This window comes from Rana temporaria, chromosome 5, assembly GCF_905171775.1.
Source record: "Rana temporaria chromosome 5, aRanTem1.1, whole genome shotgun sequence".
In the NCBI taxonomy this organism is placed as follows: domain Eukaryota; kingdom Metazoa; phylum Chordata; class Amphibia; order Anura; family Ranidae; genus Rana; species Rana temporaria.
In genome coordinates this window covers 72,271,571-72,290,554 of record NC_053493.1, presented here as the reverse complement: position 1 = coordinate 72,290,554, position 18,984 = coordinate 72,271,571, and positions in this window count along the sequence as shown.

The following is an 18,984-nucleotide window of genomic DNA, read 5'->3' as shown; positions in this document are numbered from 1 at the left end:
CAGAGGGATGGTGTTTTTATACTGTATGTATCATTTGGCATTCACATCATATCATTTTTTGTCAGTCTGTGGGCATAGTAATCCCCCCTTCCCTTGCTGCCCCCCTTCTCTGCTCGCTGTCCCCCTTCTCCCCCCCCCTTCCCTTCCCTCGCTGTCCCCTTCTCCCCCCCCTTTCCTTTTGTTTTCTCTCTTCCTATCCTTCATCAATTTAGGATGATGGTACCCTTCCATTCTCCCTTGGTATATTTTATCACATTTATTCGAGGCATATCATTTATATAATGTTTAATCAATCTAGAATCTTGGTGCAGTGTAGAATCCTATAATCAATCCCCTCTGAATGTCCTTCCTGCACATATGACAGCAATTAGGTCGGAGAAGAGACTCGATGACAGCTGTCATTCGGTAGGTGATTATTATGTGACATACCAGAACCCCTCACTATAAAGTGGGATGTGATCTTTGGACATTTTCTCAACCCCTGACCTCTGGGGACTAGCCCTGTGGTCACCTGAGGACTGGCAGGGTAGTTACCTGAGGACTGTCCTTGTGGTCCCCTGAGGACTGTCCTTGTGGTCACCTGAGGACTATCCTTGTGGTTCCCCTGAGGACTGGTCATGTAGTGTGTGCCTAATTTGAAGTTGGTGCCATGAGCTATGAATGGTCCTCCTGGGATGGGGCACCAAATGTCACCAAGGCTCTGTGCACGGATCACAGCGTTTCGGTCCCTTCAGATGAAGGAGAAGCGATGGAGCAAGGACACTCAAAACAAGGACATTTGCTGCCAAGTCCCAAATGAGCACTAATGGGGACATTTATGTATGTCACTTCCTATTATATGACAATGATGTCTGTATGGGCACCGGGACAGTGCAATCTAAAAAAAATCATAGAGTACACAATAAAAATTATATTTATATATATATATATATATATATATATATATATATATATATATATATATATATATATATATATATATATATATAAAAATATATTGTGTTAGAAGATTAGAAGTGTTTTAACAGACAAACGTTTAATAGTACGGAATATAACAGAAGAGACACTGAAATGGCTACATTTTCCTTAAAACTACCTACCCGTTCATTATAATATACAGCAGAATATCCATCGGAAAATGCTACACGGGTATATATTACAATACAATACACTACAAAAACAGTAAATAATAGATACAACATATACATTGCATTATTCCGGCTATTCTACTGGGCACAACAAACATTACTTCACAATACACAGCACTGTTGTTTATATATATATATATATATATATATATACATATATATATATATACACACACACACACACATATATATATATATATATATATATATATATATATATATATATATATATATATACATATAAATATATATATATATATATTTATATATATATACATACATATAAATATATATACATATATATATATATATATATATAGACATACACACACACATATATATATATATATATATATATATATATATATATACATACATATATGATTTTGCAATAGGTCGAGGACTTGGAAGCTCTGTCATCCCATATAATACAAGACATAAACTAGTAGCAATAAAATAATGACAACAAGCAACAATACTGCTACTGATAATTATTGTTGTAATTGTTATTATGCAAGACAAAAACGAAATGTTTAATATTCAAATAATAACAACAATAATAAATATTATTTATTTATTATTATTATTTTATTCAACAACAATAATACTATTAATAATAATGGTTGTTATTATTATTATTATTATTATTATTATTATTATTATTATTATTATTATTATTATTATTATTGTTATAATACAAGACATAAAGTAGTGGTAATAAAATAAAAATAAAATATTAACAACAATGAAGTATATTAATTATACACATCATCATAATAATAATAATGATAATAATAATAATAATAATAATAATAATAATAATAATAATCATCATTCTTTTTTTTAATTATTATTATTATTACTCAGGTGAGTAAATCAGTAGTAATAAAATGGTTACAACAAACATAAATACTAATAATTATTATTATTATTATTCAATACGTAAGGCAGTAGTAATAAAATAATAATAATAAACAACAGGGACAATTACAATGATGACGATAAGAAAAATAATAAGAAAAATAATCTTCTTTTTCTTCTTCTTTTTACTATTAGTAGTAGAGAATACAGGATGGTGTTATCTCTCTATCCTCCCTCATCTATGCGATATGCAGAGTAAAGCTGATCATACTCCATGTGATTCTGAGGGTCACTCAGGACAGCCGCATGGTGGGCGTTGGGTCTAATTCCAATTGGGGGGTCTATTTTTTCAGCATTATTTCATTATCTCATTCTTCTCCACAAGAGTTGATAACGATCATTTACTCAGCACATATATGAGTCCTACTCTCTGGAGGAGGCTAAAGGCAAGAGGGGATTTATTTGCTAAATCACCTTCTAATCTGCCCATGTAAATGTAATCTAAATTTGCCTGTTAAAGAGCAGGTGATGTGATCTGAGCTCCGGCTGCACCCCAATCTTTCATATTGGGGTATATAAGTGAGACCCAGATGTTGAACAGCCACATTGTATGGGACAAGGAATGTGCCAATCATTCTGGTCACTGATACACAGATGTGGTGTTTTATAGATCGCACAAAAGATCAGATAACTGGTACAATGAAATAATTAGGAGGACATTATTAGGTGTAAGCACATTCCATTCATATCTGGTCATCCACACAAAAATGGAATTTCAGGATTAGGTGGAATCCTTAGAGCTGATCTGCCTTCTAGCTGTTATGTCTCCTTGGGACTTCAGTACTAATCTCTCCCCACCAGTTGGAAGTCTCCCTATTGCTACAACGTAGGTCCTGCTGGCTGTTTCCAATTTGTGGACTTGAATTCTTGATAATAAAACATTTCTAAAAATTAAAGGGTCACTAAAGGAAACATTTTTTTTTTGCTGAAATGACTGTTTACAGGATATAGAGACATAATAGTTAACTGATTCCTTTTAAAAACAATTAACAATAGATACAAATCAATCATATAATGTACCTGTAGTTTTTTAGTTTCGTTTTTGCATTTCGTTTAGTTTTAGCATGTTATGCTGTATCTGTGCTGGACAGAGCCATAGAGCAGCATTGGTTTGGAAACAAAACTAAAATCTCCCAGTACTGTGGTGATCAGGAAACAGACAACCAGGAAGTGTCCAAAACAGAGGAGAATTACAGCAACATCAGAGCAAAAACGAACGATGAGGACATGAAACCAGGACTGCAGTAAGGTAAAGGAAGCTATTTAGCTAAAAAAAAAAAAATCCTTTAGTGACCCTTTAAACCACTTCCAGACCTGCGCACGACGTTGTACGTCCTCTTTTTAAAGATGGATATCTCGGTAACGGCAGCAGCTGCTGCCACAACCGAGGTATCCATCTTTAGTGTGCGCGGTGCTGTACACGATAACGGCGGTCTTTGCCGCGAGATCGCCGTTATCAGTGGCGGGAGAGGGCCCCCCCCCTCCCGCTGCTCTCCCGCGCCCTCCACCGCTTACCATAGCCGTCGGTAGCGGCGGAGGAGATCAGGACTGTTCAGCAGCTGAGCGGGGACGAGACTGAAGGAAAAATCTCCTTCACCCGCCCCCATAGCTCTGCTGGGCGGAAGTGACGTCAAAACGTCAGTCCCGCCCAGCCTCTTAAAGAAACATTTTTTTTTTTGTCATTTGAAAAAATGACAGTTTCAATTTTTTTTTCTTGCATTTTAGTCTAATTATGAGATCTGAGGTCTTTTTGACCCCAGATCTCATATTTAAGAGGACCTGTCATGCTTTTTTCTATTATAAGGGATGTTTACATTCCTTATAATAGGAATAAAAGTGATCAATTTTGTATTTCTTTTTTTCAGTGTAAAAAGTAATAAAATAAATAAAAATAAATAAGAAAAGCGCCCCGTCCCGAAGAGGCTCCCGCGCAGAAGCGAACGCATACGCGAGTAGCGCCTGCATATGAAACGGTGTTCAAATCACACAAGTGAGGTATCGCCGCGATCGTTAGAGCGAGAGCAATAATTCTAGCCCTAGACCTACTCTGTAGCTCAAAAAATGCAACCTATAGAATTTTTTAAACGTCGCCTATCGAGATTTTTAGGGGTAAAAGTTTGACGCCATGCCACGAGCGGGCGCAATTTTAAAGCGTGACATGTTGGTTATCATTTTACTCGGCGTAACATTATCTTTCACAATATATAAAAAAATTGGGCCAAATTTATTGTTGTCTTATTTTTTAATTCAAAAAAGTGAATTTTTTCCAAAAAAAAGTGCGCTTGTAAGACCGCTGCGCAAATACGGTGTGACAAAAAGTATTGCAATGACCACTATTATATTCTCTAGGGTGTTAGAAAAAAATATATATATAATGTTTGGGGGTTTTAAGTAATTTTCTAGCAGAAAAAAACTGTTTTAGTCGTGCAAACACCGAATCTGAAAAACACCTAAGGTCTGGAAGTGCTGAGACATAAGTACAGAGCATAGTCCTTATATAAAGTATCTCTTGTGAGATGGAACTCTGTGTGAGTTTTGATTGGATGAGATGCCTGGTGAGGATTAGGAGGTGATCAGAGATTCCAGACCAGTCCCCTGACCGCCTGTCCTCCACCCTCTGCTATCCGGTCACCAGACACATCTCCCTCCACAATCTGTTAGGAAATGTAAAGTCTTGTCTTTATGTCCTGAATGTAAATGGAGTTAATGAATACAATCTACTATTGTCCTGCAATCCATTGTCCCCGCAATTAGCACATAACATGTCACACAGCAATGAATAACAATTAACACCCAATAAGAAGATGCTCCATTAACCCCTTCTTTCCTAGCAAGCAGCAAATGCCTCATGCCATTGAAGAAGTAAGGATTAGCTACTTAGCTAAGGAAAGTTTCAATACACTTGTAAAAAAAAAAACGTTAATTATCACATAAATACCCAATCGTGTGCCAGATGAAAAAATAGGATTTCTGCTTGATTTAAAATAATAATTAAAGAGGTTCTTTGTGCAAACAAATGTAATCCTTGGCATGGCACCATACCGGATTTTTGAATGCACAGCCACATTATTGAGTATCGGTTGTGATCTGTCACATAGTTTTTCCAACTGTAATTGGCTTTTTTCCTTTAAAATGTCAATTATTCCCTGATATTGTTTTTTGATATCTATATTACATTGACAAGACAAAATTAGTGAATATTTTGAGATATTGATGGACCAATATTAAAATATTTTTTTAGTCATTTCCAACAGATATAAGACAATACTAGTAGAGAGTAAAATCGAACTAAATGACATTTAATTTTTAAAGAGCCTTGCATCATAAACATATGTCTTTTTAAAACTATAATACTTGTTTTCACTTTTTCCCCCCCATTCTTTGATGTGTCTCCTGCAGCCTTTTTGCAGTCCCTTCATGCATATATGCACTTCAGTGGTGTTTGCATGGTATTTCATAGAGTGGGTGTCATTGGGGTTGATTTACTAAAGGCAAATAGACTGCAGTTGCACTCTGCAAGTGCAGTTGCTCCAGTGCTTAGGTAAAGCCTAAGGCCCCGTACACACGTCCGAGAAACTCACCGGGCAAAACACATAGTTTTCCCCGTCGAGTTCCTTGTTCGGCTGTCAGAAAACTTGTCGAGCCAAATGTTCCCATTGCCCAATGAGGAAATAGAGAACATGCTCTCTTTTTGGCTCGACGAGTTTCCCGACGGGTTTCTCGGCGAAAAGTGTACACACGACCGGGTTTCTCGGCAGAATACGTCTCCCATCGAGTTTCTTGCTGAATTCTGCCGAGAAAACCGGTCGTGTGTACGGGGCCTCAGGCCTCGTACACACGACCGTTTTCCTCGACAGAATCCATCAAGAAACTTGGTGGCAGAGCTTTTTTGCAGAGGAAAACGGTCGTGTGTTTGTCTTTCATCGAGAAAACTGTTGAGGAACTCGACGAGAAAAAAAGAGAACAAGTTCTCTTTTTCCTCGACGGGAGTCTCAATTTCCTCGTCGTGTTCCTCGTCGGGCTGGTTTTCGACGAGAAACACGTGTGTATGCTAAGAAACCTGCGCATGCTCAGAATAAAGTATGAGACGGGAGCGCGCCTTTGGTAAAAGTAGGGTTTGTAATGGAGATAACAGATTTTTTCAAGCTGTAACAGACTGAAAAGTGCAAATCGTCTCTCACCAAACTTTTACTTAACACACAGTAACATGAGATGATTAGCAAAAGCAGCCCCAAGGGTTGTGTCAGTGGAATCGAACTTCCCCTGCCGTTGTATGTGTTGTACGTCACCGCGTTTAAGAACGAGGAGATTTGGTCTTGACAGTGTGTACGCAAAGAAAGCTTGTCAAGTTTCTCGACAAGCCTAACAAGGAACTCGACGAGGAAAACGATGTTTCATTTACGACGAGTTCCTCAGTCGTGTGTACGAGGCCTCACTTTGCAAAGAATACCCAATCACATGCAAGACATTTTTTATTTATTTTTTTGCTTGCTCTAGATTGGTTGATAGAAGTCATCAGGGCTTCTGCTCATTTACTAAGCTCTTGCAGTGTGCAACTTTGCAAAGTGCACTGTCTATTTGCCTGATTTGCAGATTAAAAAAGACTGGAAATTGATAATGTTGATAATATTGAATGTTTTGATAATGTCAAAGCAATTTAGATTGTTAAAAATTTAGAACATTGTTAAGCAGTTCTTTTAGATTGTTAAATCCTTTTAGCAATTGGATGCACACTGATTTTAAGCAATATGCAATTTAAATCTGATGACATTAAATCACATACAAATATAAAAGTAAAGAAATCCTTAGAAGAGACCAGAGCTGGACCATTTGGCACTGTTCAAATGATTTTTTCACATAAATAAATTGACATCTTGAGATACTCATATGATTGTACAGTATATGCATGCACACTTTACAGATCTGAAAACATCAAGTCAATCTGGCAATATTGTCTAAAATGCACTTTGCCAGTCTTATTCATCCATGTGTAATTCTTTATGGAGGGATTGACCTTATTAGACCACTGTCCTAGGGCTGGATTTCAGGGTATGTGGGTACAAAACATAATTTTTTTAGTTTTGGATAGAATGTGGAAATGTTTTAGTTTTTACTGTCTGTGTTCTCATTGCAGAGCCACTGAGAAGAAGAGTCAGGCCTCGTACACACGACCGAGGAACTCGTCGGAAAAGACACATCGTTTTCCTCGACGAGTTCCTTGTTAGGCTTGTTGAGGAACTCGACAAGCTTGCTTTGCGTACACACGGTCAAGACAAAATCTCCTAGTTCTGAAACGCGTTGACGTACAACACATACAATGGCAGGGGAAGTTCGATTCCACTGGCACAACCCTTGGGGCTGCTTTTGCTAATCTCATGTTACTGCGTGTTAAGTAAAAGTTTGGTAAGAGACGATTTGCACTTTTCAGTCTGTTACAGCGTGACGAATGAGTTATTTTTATTACAAACGCTACTTTTACTCCCGTCTCATACTTTATTCTGAGCATGCGCGGGTTTCTTAGCATACACACGCTCGAGTTTCTCATCGAAAACCAGCCCGACGAGGAACACGACGAGGAAATTGAGACTGCCGTCGAGGAAAAAGAGAACTTGTTCTCTTTTTTCCTTGTCGAGTTCCTCGACAGTTTCCTCGATGAAAAACGTACACACGACCGTTTTCCGTGGCTAAAAAGCTCTCCCACCAAGTTTCTTGATGGATTCTGTCGAGTTTCTCGGTCGTGTGTACGAGGCCTAAGGGTCCATGCACACTGGCTTAAAAATCGCTGCTTCTATAAGTTTTGTTTGCTGCCTGTAGAAGCAGCTCAGTGCTATCTTATGTGTCCAGGATGATTACAGGCATATTTTGAGCTCAGCATTTAGAGACAAGAAAACAAGAAACAAATCTGGTTCGTGCTTTTGTTAGAGCTTTCCGACAGAAAAAAACGCCAAACTCTCTTAAACTTGCTTAAATTGTGTACAAAAATGTTCTACATGAGCGGGGTTTTTTTCGGTCAAGGGAACTGGCATTTTTTTAAGGAAAAAAAAAATAAGTTTTAGAATTACATGCACTATAGGGCTAGGTTCAAACTTGAGCTTCTTCAAGTTTTTGGAGCATTTTTTATGCCTCTTTGTATAAATTCTTTATGGCACCCCCACACATCAGGCACATGCACCAAAAAAAAAATGGGTCTTGGAACTTCTGTTTTATGCAGGTAGGGCAGCTCATTGAAATGAATGGGCTTCAGTTCCCATGATGTGCTCATGCAAATGCACAGGCACATTCGTGAACGAGGCCTAAAGAAGTAGAGATTGTTGCTTTTGCTAAATGAAAGTTAAAGGATCACTAAAGGAAAAACATTTTTTTGCTGAAATGACTGTTTACAGGGTATAGAGACATAATAGTTAACTGATTCCTTTTAAAAACGATTAAAAATAGATAAAAAGCAATCATATAATGCGCCTCTTAGATGCAAAAACGAAACTGAGACTAATTTAGTCTTTGCATGTTATTTTATGCCTCTGTGCTGGACAGTGCCATAGAGAGTCATGGCTAGGAAAACGAAACTAAACTCTCCCATGACTTTTTTCATAAGGAGCCAGACAACCAGGAAGTGTCCAGAACAGCGTAGTATTACAGCAACATTAGAGCAAAAACGAGCAATGAGGACATGAAACCAGGACTGCAGTAAGGTAAAGGAAGCTATTTTGCTAAAAAAATGTTTTCCTTTGATTTAGCCTTGGTTCACACTACAACCTGGATGTGAATCGCACAGGAACCACAGCGCATTCCTGTACAATTCACATGTGATTCAGTGCGGTGCAACTTAAGACCATTCATTTTGATTGCGCTGAAAATGCACCGCATCGCAACAAAGATGTGCAGGCACCTTTTCTGAAGCTGCACTGCCACCGGATCGCATGGTTGTTTTGTATCATGCGATCTGGTGAGATCCAGTGCAAGCAAACCACACTGCGTTTGTGGTCCATTTGGGGTGGTGTCAGGGGTGGACTGACAACTCATGGGGCCCCCGGGCAATAGAAGATTATGGGGTCCCCGGGCTTACAGATGTCCACCACGCCAGGAGGCATTGCATAGGCAGGGCAGCTAAAATTTTAGGATTTTCACATCAAAAGCATGTCGGTTTTGGACATATCATGGACAGATGTAAAAAAACACAGATTTTTACATACTGTCCTTGGTTTTATTGAGCTTGGCAACCCTAAAGGGGCCCCCTAGCGGCATGGGGCCCTCGGGCAGTCCCAATGGTCCCAATGGTCAGTCCGCCCCTGGGTGGTTTTAACCTTGTACTGACACCCACCTCAGATGCAATTGCAATGCGGTATGGGAAACGCACAGGGATCGCAGCGTTTCCTGCATCACATATGTGTGAAACAAGGCTGAGCTTTGCAAATAAGGTAACGTTGTGTTCACGTCAATCATCCAATCATGTGCAAGCAAAACATTTTTTTTTTTTCATTTTCCCTTGCACATGACTGGGTATTAAAAAAGTAAGCATAGATTCAATCTATTTACTATGATAAATGAACCATCTGTAATTCTTTTAGTAAATCAACCCCAATGTGTTAGATATTCCAATTTCAGCAGATGATTGATTTGTCTGCAGCAGCTAATTTGCTAAAAGTTTACATTTTAACCTGGGATATCTCAGCAGAGGAAGAGCTCTGAGATTTCACTGAACAGCTATAATGTTGAAATCAGCAGTGGTTAATGACAGGAAGGCAGATTTAATTGGTATATTTAGTGGTGCTGATACAGCTAAAAGTGCCAGCTGAGAGCTGTAACAGAGAGGCCTGGTGTCACCTATTACTAGGGAACGTCACTGTCATAAGAGTAACCCTTTGCAGTGCAGGCTGCCTGGAGATAATTCCTCAACATTTCATTAACACTTGATCGTGTTTTAGGTTAAAATGCATTTGTCTTCTGCGCAGGATGCAAATAAGGTGGACTAGGAACAATGGACTTGAATTACTGTGGCTTAAAGGGGTTGTAAAGGTACCATTTTTTTCCCCTAAATGGCTTCCTTTACCTTAGTGCAGTCCTCCTTCATCCTTCCATTTTGCTCTAAAAATCTTCACTTCCTGTTCTTCTGTCTGTAACTACACGCAGTAATGCAAGGCTTTCTCCCTGGTGTGGAGTGTCGTGCTTGCCCCCTCCCTTGGTATACAGGAGAGTCAGGACACCCACTAACACACAGCTCCTTTCTCTATCTGCAACGTAGAGAGCTCCCTGACTCTCCTGTAGTCCAAGGGAGGGGGCGAGCACGACACTCCACACCAGGGAGAAAGCCTTGCATTACTGTGTGGAGTTACAGACAGAAAAACAGGAAGTGAGAATTTTTCAGAAGAAATAAGAACATTTAAAAGCAAAATGGAAGGATGAGGTAAGTGAAGGAGGACTGCACTAAGGTAAAGGAAGCTATTTAGGAAAAAAAAAATTGTACCTTTAAGATTTGCTCAGTTGGTCATCAATCCTTGTGATTCTGTAGAGATGCTTCACACAGATATTCCATAGCTAGTATTATCGCAATAGTAAAAAATTCCCAGATACAAACACGCATTCCCAACGCATCTTCCAGGATGGGCTAGACCTGGATTTTACATTAAAGCGGAGTTCCACCCTAAAGTGGAACTTTCGCTCATCTGATTCCTCCCCCCCCTCCGATGCCACAATTGGCACCTATCGGGAGGGGGGGGGGCAGGATAGGCAGGATACCTTTGACAGGTATCCTTTCCCACTTCCGGGAGTCCGGGCCACGGCCCATGACGTCACCGCTGGGCCAATAGGAGAGAGAAGCGGGGCCTCCCGCATGTGCAGTAGGGTTCCTGGCGTGAAGCCGAAAGGCTAAACTACCGGGTTCCCTTACTCACAATGGCAGCAGCAGCACCCGACAGCTGATGGAAACATCAGCTGCAGTGCCGACATTGAGGGACTCAAGGACAGGTAAGTGTCCTATTATTAAAAGCCAGCAGCTGCAGTATGTGTAGCTGCTGGCTTTTAATTTTTTTTTTGCCTGTAACACTGCTTTAACATCTTAGAAAATTAGATTAAAGTAGAACAAAAGGCCTATTTTGTTTTTGGAATGAGTAAAAGAGAGTTATAACCCCTGTCAGTTTTTATTTTTGCCATCTGTGTCCCATTGGGGAGATTTACCGGTACCTTCACTTCCTGTCCCATAGCCAAAACGGGAAGTGAGAGGAAATCCCTGCAAATTAAGGGAGCCTCTCGGGGCCTCCCAGGTCACCAGAACTAGTGTCCCCATTGGAAAATTTGCCCTCTATTACTTTTCTGTGAATAACCTAAAATTTGTGATTTTCTATTACTTTCACTTTCAAGCCTTGTACACACGACCGGTTTTCCCGTCAGGAAAACACTTAGAAGAGCTTTTGGCCGGGAAAACCGGACGCGTGTATGCTTCCTCAAAGTTTTCCCGCCAGGAAAACAACTGGGAATCCCGTCGGAAAAATAGAAAACCTGCTCTCCATTTTTCCCGTCGGGATTGCCAGTGTTTTTTTTCCCCGCCAGATCTACTACTTACCTATGGGAAACACTGCGAGGCAATGCCAATGGAGCATACACAAAGCTCCATGGCAGTTTTCCTGCCGGGTTCTCGGCTTTCCCCTCGGTTTTCTCGACTGACTTTTTACCGCCGAGAAAACCGAGCGTGTGTACAGGGCTTCAGTGATAATGGTAAACAGGACAAATCAACAGGGGAAATCACCTTAACGGGGGTACAGACAGCAATAAAAACCTGACATGGGTTCTAATCCATCTCTACTTTATCCAAAAGTAAAAAAAAAAGTTTTGCATTTAGTTATACTTTAAGTTTTAAGTCAGTCTTTGGGGTAGGGTTGCCACCTTTTCTTCAAGCCAAACCCGAACACTTTAGCGGCACAGAGAGAATTTTATTTTCTATTTTCATAGTATACACTATAGGATTATAAAAGACCTGGGACACCTTTGGGTGCCCCAAAGAGAGTAGTAATGCAGCGCGCTGGTGGTTGTGGCCAAATTGCTCTTGCTGACATCATCGCCCCTGCCTACAGACAGCCTCCCGCAGCTCCTGGATGGCAACAGATTTGTGTGTGACTATCTTGGTTACTTTGGGAGCCACAACCCGGTCTGAATAACGTGTCCAGGTTTCAGGCTGACTGAAACCCGGACACATGATTCAAGTGAATCCTGGACAGGTGGCAACCCTACTTTGGGGTCCATTTATCAATGTGTACATCCGAGAGTCACCCAACTTTCAACCCAAGAAGTATCAATTTTTTAACATAACTATCAGTTTAAAAATGAGTGAATCATAGGTGAAAGTTTTGTGAATCGTGGGTTAAATACAGAGCCCTTTAGGATAAATATTATTTTTAGAAAATATTGGTAGGGTTTAAGATATGCAAGTGTATTAACATGATATGTTAAAAATTAATAAATATGGACATCTAAGTTTTTTTTTTTTAATCCTTACTTTTGGCATGAAAACAAGTAGTAAAGTGTCATATAGAATACATAAAAAAATTGGAGGCAGATTCAGATGCCCACATTCTCCCTTCGATCCTATTTAGAGGCCCCCTGAGAAAAGGTGTGGGTGCTCTACATGGCAAAATAGCGACCGGCTTCCCAGTTGTCACCTTTGCAACCCCCTATTCCTCTTTACTCCTGTATGTGCCTTACCATTGGCCAATTACTAGTGTATCTATAGACACATTTCTTTTTTAGGTTTGTATAGAGTAGGTAAGGGTTAGGCCCTCTGTCAGTTTTTTTTGCTGTCCATGTTCCTACTGTGATGATTCACCCAAAATGTCCAAGGGGTTTACTTGTTTTAGTGACAACAGTCTTAGAGGGGACTCCCCCTCATTTTGGAGGGATTTCCTCACACATAATTTTTTTTTTGTCCCTAGAACACAAACAGCCAATGGGACAAAGACAGCACAAAAGAAACATAAAAGACACGGGTTTTGACTATTCCCCTTGACTACCCAAAAATCGAAATAAAAAGTTTTGGCGGGAGGTACTCTTTAATAATCATTAGTACGACATATTGTGTGGAAGGGGCACCCCAGGGATAGTGATCTAGAATCTAGTCAATATTTTGAATTGCAGAGCCCCTAGGGTTTGGGTGTTCTGAGGTTCTCTAAAGATGACCAAAGGCCACATGTAGCTACCTCTATGGGTGGACTGCTGATCATTGTTTTTTAGAATAACATAGAAGAAGCCCATACAAGTCTATGCCGTAGACCATAGGTCTTCAAACGAAATAAAGGGCCAGTTTACCCCCCATCAGAATTTAGGGGGGCTGAACTGTGGCCAGTTGGAGTAGAAAATGCCCCAGCATCAGTGGGAGTGGGCAATGCTTCAGCTTAGTGGTCAGTGGGAGTAAAAAAAAAAATGACATAGAGCCTGTGGTCAGTGAGAGGAGTAGTGCCCCATCATTTGTATTGTTGGTATTAGTGGGAGCAATAGTGTCCCCTTATTGATTTTCAGTGGGAGGAATAGTACCCCCTTATAGGGGCGGATCCAGAGTCTAGTCTCGGCAGGGGCACTGCCAGAAAATACCCTTTTTGTGGGCAATTTATTGGGGAAATGGCTGGTATTGGCGCTTCAATCATCACGGCACCATGGTTATTATGGTGTCAGGATGATTGAAGCGCATTATTTCTATTATTACATTGTAATATAAAATGAAATGGTTCAATTTACCATAATGCAGAATCAGTGGGAGACCTGAGCATGTCACCTGCCAAGCCGCCTGCCACCAAATGCGGATTGTCACTTGCCACGTCACCTGTCACAAGATGCGAATTGTCACTTGCCACGTCACCTGCCACACATTGCGGATTGTCATTTGCCACGTCATCTGCCACATGCTGTGAATTGTCACTTGCCACGTCACCTGCCACACATTGCGGATTGTCACTTGCCACGTCATCTGCCACATGCTGTGAATTGTCACTTGCCACGTCATATGCCAAATGCTGCGAATTGTCACTTGCCACGTCACCTGCCACACATTGTGGATTGTCACTTGCCACGTCACCTGCCACATGCTGCAAATTGTCACTTGCCACGTCACCTTCCACACATTGCGGATTGTCACTTGCCACGTCATATGCCACACACTGCGGATTGTCACCTGTTGTATCACTTTCCTGATAAGGTGGTCTCTTGCTATGTCCCAAAGTCAGGCTGCAGAGAGATGATGCAATCTCTCCGCTGCCCACAGCTGCATGCACAGGTAGGTGGAACTGCAGGAAAACAGGGCGACCGCCTGCACTGTCACCCGCAGAGCCGCCTGCACAGTCACACGCATTCTCCAACAGGGCAATTTCCCCATTGCCCCCCTGGATCCGCCCCTGCCCCCTTATTGGTGTGAGTGGGAGGAATAGTGCCCCCTTGCTGGTGTCAGTGGGCGGTATAATGCCCCATTGTTAGTGTCAGTGGAAGGCATGGTGCCTCATCATTGTTGTCAGTAGGAGGAATAGTGCCTTGTATCAGTGAGAGTAACAGTGCCCCAAGGGTAGGAACAATGCTAGCAAAGCGCCACAATTTGGAGACCACTGCTGTAGAATAATCCATTTCGAGAGTGAGCAAGAGAGTGTGGATAGGTTCCTACATACAGAGAGACCATGAAGAATGAACATAGCCACTCTCTAACAGGAACTGAGATCACAACAGCAAAAAAATGTACTACATTTGGAGATTTAGAGAAGACCAAGAGCAATAGATGTACTTTTTGAGTTAATAATGCCTACTTGAACAGAAAATATTTTATAAACCAGAGTTTAGGGTCACTTTAAATATATGTTTTTTTAGCCATGTAACAGTAAGTTCCTTATCAGCATGTGTTAGCTTAGTGAATTGTGCCTATTAAAGTGGAATTCTACCAATAACAACTAGAAAAAAAAATAATGTTCTTTAGCTAGGAACATACTGTACATTCCACATTAATAATTATGCTACCAAAATTTGTGTGTTCTGTAAATTGCCACCAGCATTGCTCCTGTTTCTTCTTGCTGGAGGCTGCCATTTTGCCCAGAGTCCCTGAACAGCAGTAAAACATTTTTCTAAACAGTTACATTGCTAGAATGCCAGGATTGCTAACTGTCCCATTTGCTTGTGTCTTCAACCAAACTGTCAAACAAGCAAATTACTGGTGCCATAACTGATCTCATGGGCAACACCATGGCAGTTACACAGGCCCGTCGCAACAGGACAGGCAAGGCAAGCAATTGCTTGGGGCCCCGAGCTAGTAAGGGGCCCCCAAGCTGGCTCGTCTGTCTGCCTGCTGCTATATTCACAGGCTCCCCGCGAGCCCCCCTCCTCCCGCACGGAGAGCCACACAGCTGAATCCTGGAGTTCAGTACCGAAGCGTGCAGTTGCACTGAACTCCAGGATTCAGCTGTGCGGGAGTAGGGGGGCTCGCGGGGTGCCCCCAAAGTGGCGCGGTCACCCTGGACAGTGCAGCCGTCCCTCTCTCTCCACTGACTGCAATTCAGTCACACTTCGGCTCCTCCCCTCCTTATGGCTCAATGTGTACACAGCCAGGAGGAGGAGCCGAGGAGAGACACGAGTGAGAGAGCCGTGCTGCACAGTGCACACAGTAAACAGAAGGTAAGGGGGGGTGCAGATAAGAGGTGAACGATTGAAGTGATGTGGGGGGAGAGGGTGGTATGGGGATATGTGCTGGGGAGTGATTTGAGAGGGAAGATGATATGTGCTAGTGTGTGTGTGGGGTGGGGTCCGATCCCCCCCCCCCCACTAGCACATATCATCTTCCCTCTCAAATCACTCCCCAGCACATATCCCCATACCACCCTCTCCCCCCAAATTAAAAGATGCTCTGTCCCCCTGTGCTTATCCCACCCTGTCCTCACCCCACCCTGTGCTTATCCCACCCTGTCCTCATCCCACCCTGTGCTTATCCCACCCTGTCCCCATCCCACCCTGTGCTTATCCCACCCTGTCCTCATCCCACCCTGTCCTCATCCCACCCTGTGCTTATCCCACCCTGTCCCCATCCCACCCTGTGCTCATCCCACCCTGTGCTCATCCCACCCTGTCCTCATCCAACCCTGTTCTTATCCCACCCTGTCCCCATCCCACCCTGTCCCCATCCCACCCTGTGCTTATCCCACCCTGTCCCCATCCCACCCTGTGCTCATCCCACCCTGTGCTCATCCCACCCTGTCCTCATCCCACCCTGTCCTCATCCCACCCTGTGCTTATCCCACCCTGTCCCCATCCCACCCTGTGCTCATCCCACCCTGTGCTCATCCCACCCTGTCCTCATCCAACCCTGTTCTTATCCCACCCTGTCCCCATCCCACCCTGTCCCCATCCCACCCTGTGCTTATCCCACCCTGTCCCCATCCCACCCTGTGCTCATCCCACCCTGTGCTCATCCCACCCTGTCCTCATCCAACCCTGTTCTTATCCCACCCTGTCCCCATCCCACCCTGTCCTTATCCCACCCTGTCCCCATCCCACCCTGTACTCATCCCACCCTGTGCTTATCCCACCCTGTCCCCATCCCACCCTGTCCCCATCCCGCCCTGTGCTTATCCCACCCTGTGCTTATCCCACCCTGTGCTTATCCCACCCTAACCCCATCCCACCCTGTCCCCATCCCACCCTGTGCTTATCCCACCCTAACCCCATCCCACCCTGTCCCCATCCCACCCTGTGCTTATCCCACCCTGTGCCCATCCGACCCTGTGCCCATCCCACCCTGTGCTCATCCCACCCTCTGCACTCATCCCATGAAAATGACAGGACGAGTCTTAAAAAGGAAGGGGTGCCCGAGTTTCACCAGGCCTAGGGCAGCACAAAACCTAAATACACCCCTGGGCGCACCACACACGAGTCTGTCCCGGCCTTCGGTAAGATCACCGCTACCGTCGGTCTGTATCCATGCGCCGCTCGTGTCCTGCCTGGCTCCCTCTCCCCTCCTCCTCCCTCCCTCACAGTCCGGAGCCACCAGGAGGAGGCCGCCCACCAGTTCCTGTAGGCTTTGTGTGCATGCAGGGGGGGGCCTCTATGTCCATTTTGCTTGGGGCCCCCAAATTCCTTCAAACGGCCCTGCAGTTACAGAATAAACAGAAGAAGATTCCTTTACTGTAAATGATTAAAAAGGGGGGATAGGGTTGAGACTTTGAATGAGGCATATGATAGACACTACCACAGGCCTCCATCCCTGTAAATGTATAAAAAAGGGGGGAGAGTTGGGACTTTGAATGAGATGCGTTTTTAGCAGTATGCGATTAAATATTTATATGGAATATAAAAATGTTTCCATAATAGCCAGGCTCAAAGTTTCCAACCAAGAAATCACTAAACCAAATTAATCTGTCTAACTGTATGTAATTAAAAACAGAGGTTTGGTTGCATGTATTTGCAAATACCTGTTTAAGCTGCAGGCCAAACATCAAGGCACTCCGTGTACTGCAGTCCTTGCAAATACATGCAACCAAACCTCTGTTTTTAATTACATACAGTTAGACAGATTAATTTGGTTTAGTGCTTTTTTGGTTGGCAACTTTGAGCCTGGCTATTATGGAAACATTTTTTATATTTCATATATATATTTAATCGCATACTGCTAAAAACGCATCTCATTCAAAGTCCCAACTCTCCCCCCTTTTTTTACTGTAAAGTATAGGAGGGTTTAATTCCACTTTAAGGCTGTCAGCAGAACGGCCTCTACAAACATGGCAGTGCCCAATAATGGTGAGCAACTGAGCATGTGCAGAGCAGGGTGAGACAGTGTTACTGGATTTTAAACCGTATAGACACTTATTTTTAATGATTTACATAGCTATACCTGCAAAAGGGGCCAGCCTGAAGTGATCTAGCTGGCAGGGCCGGGACAAGGGGGCCAGGAGAGGCAGCTACCCTGGGCACTGTGGTATCCAGAGAGGTGGGGGGGGGAATGGGGGGAAGGGAATTTGTGTTGGGAGGGGGATTTGGGGGGGTTGGCAGGGGGTATGAATTGTGCTAGGGGGAAAATTTGTGATTGGGGTGATTTGTGTTGGGAAGAGGATTTGTGCTAGAAGGGGGGATTCGGGGTGTTTGTGCCAGAAGAAGTGATATGGAGTGGGGAGGCGATTTGTTCTAGGAGGGATGATTGGGGGTATTTTTTATTAGGGATGGTGCAAGGATTTTTGACACCCTAGGCAAAACCTAATTTTGCCTCCCCCTGCCCCTGACCACTCCATTTGTCATGCCCATGTTCAGTATACGGTGGAGGTGGCAGAGGTAGAGATTGTTGCGGCCCCTCTCCACCTATTTCTTCAGCCGTGGCCCGCACCTGCACCTCTGGACCAGGCCTAAAGACAAATAGTGGTGGCATGGTTTCACTTCCTCACGCCAGCCATGGTCTTCAGGTATATGGACAGGATAGGGCACTATATATACAGACTAGGGTAGTATTTAGACAGGCTAGGGTAGTATATGGACAGGCTAGGGTAGTAAACAGACAGGCTAGGATAGTAAATAGACAGGGATCAGTCCCACGCAGCAGGGTGTAGTGCAGGCGGAGGCTTACAACCAATGTGTGTCAGTCATGCGGCAGTGAGGAGTGTCAGCTCCACGGGGAAGGGGGAGAGGGTGTCACTGGGGATCCTCTGTGGGAGATCATCAGCTGTCACTAACACCGCTGATTTAGCTGCCATTACCTGGGATGCCGGGATCCACCATCTGCCTGCCTGGGCGGGGGGAGACACAGAGCTTTTTAGAGCCGGAAGTCCCCTTTCCTTCTCAGGCTGTCCCTAACCCGCACAGCCGGCCAATGAGGAGGAGGCACCTCCAGCGCCCCCGACTGATGTGCACTCTAGACCAGCGTCTACTTTGCCTATAGGTAGGGCTGACCATGATTTGTATTTTTGCTAGAAGGGGAAAT